This window comes from Arachis duranensis, chromosome 9 (genome assembly GCF_000817695.3).
Source record: "Arachis duranensis cultivar V14167 chromosome 9, aradu.V14167.gnm2.J7QH, whole genome shotgun sequence".
In the NCBI taxonomy this organism is placed as follows: Eukaryota; Viridiplantae; Streptophyta; class Magnoliopsida; order Fabales; family Fabaceae; genus Arachis; species Arachis duranensis.
Genome location: NC_029780.3, coordinates 53164601 through 53166708, shown reverse-complemented (window position 1 = coordinate 53166708; position 2108 = coordinate 53164601). Strand labels below are relative to the sequence as shown.

The 2108-nt window shown below is 31.9% G+C and overlaps 1 non-coding gene across 1 annotated transcript; it reads left to right on the top strand.

Annotated features, from left to right (window-relative positions):
- The first annotated feature begins 312 nt into the window (after nucleotides 1–312).
- LOC127742228 (small nucleolar RNA R71) lies at nucleotides 313–419 on the top strand. Its single transcript, XR_008003416.1, has one exon. It is a non-coding gene; the product is annotated as a small nucleolar RNA R71 (small nucleolar RNA).
- Nucleotides 420–2108: the final 1689 nt, after the last annotated feature.

Here is a 2108-nt window from a genome sequence, read left to right as displayed (position 1 = left end):
GGAATTGAACTTGGCACTTCCGACTAAGCTTTGCATGACCTACCAGGTTCAATACCCAGAACTTTTGGGCCAGCTTTTCCGTTCTTATGTCACTTCCCGTGATTGGCATTACCCGAGTGAACTTAAGGAGTTGCCTACATTTTTGTTGAACCATGACATGCCAGCTCCGTATATTATGCTCATTCAATGAGTTCTTGAGCTTCTGCAGGCGTTTTCTTCAGGTGAATGGATCCACCTGCAGAATGGTCCAATGACATCTTAGACAATTCAGACAGACCATCATAGAATATATCCAGGATGGTCCATTCTAAAAGCATGTCAGAAGGACACTTTTTGGTCAACTGCTTGTATCTTTCCCAAGCTTCATAGAGGGATTCACAATCTTTTTGCTTAAAGTTCTGAACATCCACTCTAATCTTACTCAGCTTTTGAGGAGGAAAGAACTTGGCCAAGAAGGCCATGACCAGCTTATCCCAAGAGTTCAGGCTCTCTTTAGGTTGAGAGTCCAACCATATTCTAGCTCTGTCTCTTACAGCAAAAGGGAAAAGCATAAGCCTGTAGACCTCAGGATCAACCCCATTGGTCTTAACACAGATCTGCAAGAATTTTGTGAAGATCTGAAAAGGATCTTCTGATGGAAGTCCATGAAACTTACAATTCTGTTGCATCAGAGAAACTAATTGAGGCTTTAGCTCAAAGTTATTTGCTCCAATGGCAGGGATTGAGATGCTTCTTCCATGTAATTTGGAATTTGGTGCAGTAAAGTCACCAAGCACCTTCCTTGTATTGTTATTGTTGGGTTCGGCTGCCATATCCTCTTCAGAGTACTGTGCTTTAGCTGCTCTTAGCTTACTCTTCAAAGTCCTTTCAGGTTCAGGATCAGCTTCAACAAGAATACCGTTTTTCTTGTTCCTGCTCATATGAAAGAGAAGACAACAAAGAAAGAAGAGGAATTCTCTATGTCACAGTATAGAGATTCCTTTATGTGAGTAGAAAAAGAGGAGAATAGAAGAAAGAGAAGAAAAATTCGAACACAGAAGAGAAGAGAGGGTTCAAATTTTTGAGATGAAGAGAAGTGTTAGTAAATGAATAAATAAATAGAAATAGATGAGAAAGAGAGAGTTTTTTGAAAATTATTTTTGAAAAATGGTTAGTGATTTTTGAAAATTAAAAGAAGAAATAAAATGAAAATTAAAATTTGAAACAGTTAGTTAATTAAAAGAATTTTAAAAAAGGAGGGAGGTATTTTCGAAAATTAGAGAGAGGAAAGTGGTTAGGTGGTTTTGAAAAAGATAAGAAACAAACAAAAAGTCAATTAGTTAGTTGAAAAAAGAAAAAGATTTGAAAATCAATTTTTAAAAGATAAGTTAGAAAAGATATTTTTAAATCAAATTTTTGAAAAATATATGATTGAAAAGATATGGTTGAAATTGATTTTTAAAATTGAAATTGATTACTTGACTAATAAGAAACTAAAAGATATGATTCTAGAATTTAAAGATTGAACCTTTCTTAACAAGAAAGTAACAAACTTCAAATTTTTGAATCAATCACATTAATTGTTAGTAAAGTTTTTGAAAATCATGAAATAAAGATAAGAAAAAGATTTTGAAAATCAATTTTAAAAAGTTTTTGAAAATACTAAAAAAATGAAAAAGATTTGATTTTTGAAAAAGTTTTTGAAAAGATAGGATATTTAAAATTGAAATCTTGACTTGACTAACAAGAAACAACTTATTTCAAAAAAAATTTGACTAAGTCAACCCAAAGATTTCGAATTTTATGAGAGAAATAAGGAAAAGATATTTTTTTGATTTTTTTGAATTTTTAATGATGAGAGAGAAAAACACAAAAATGACTCACAACATGAAAATTATGAATCAAAACACATGATGCATGCAAGAACACTATGAATGTCAAGATGAACACCAAGAACACTTTGAAGATCAAGATGAACATTAAGACTTATTTTTGAAAAATTTTCAAGAAAAGAAAAACATGCAAGACACAAAACTTAGAAATTTTTAATGCTTACACACTATGAATGCAAAAATGCATATGGAAAACAACAAAAGACACAAAACAAGAAAATTTAAAGATCAAACAAG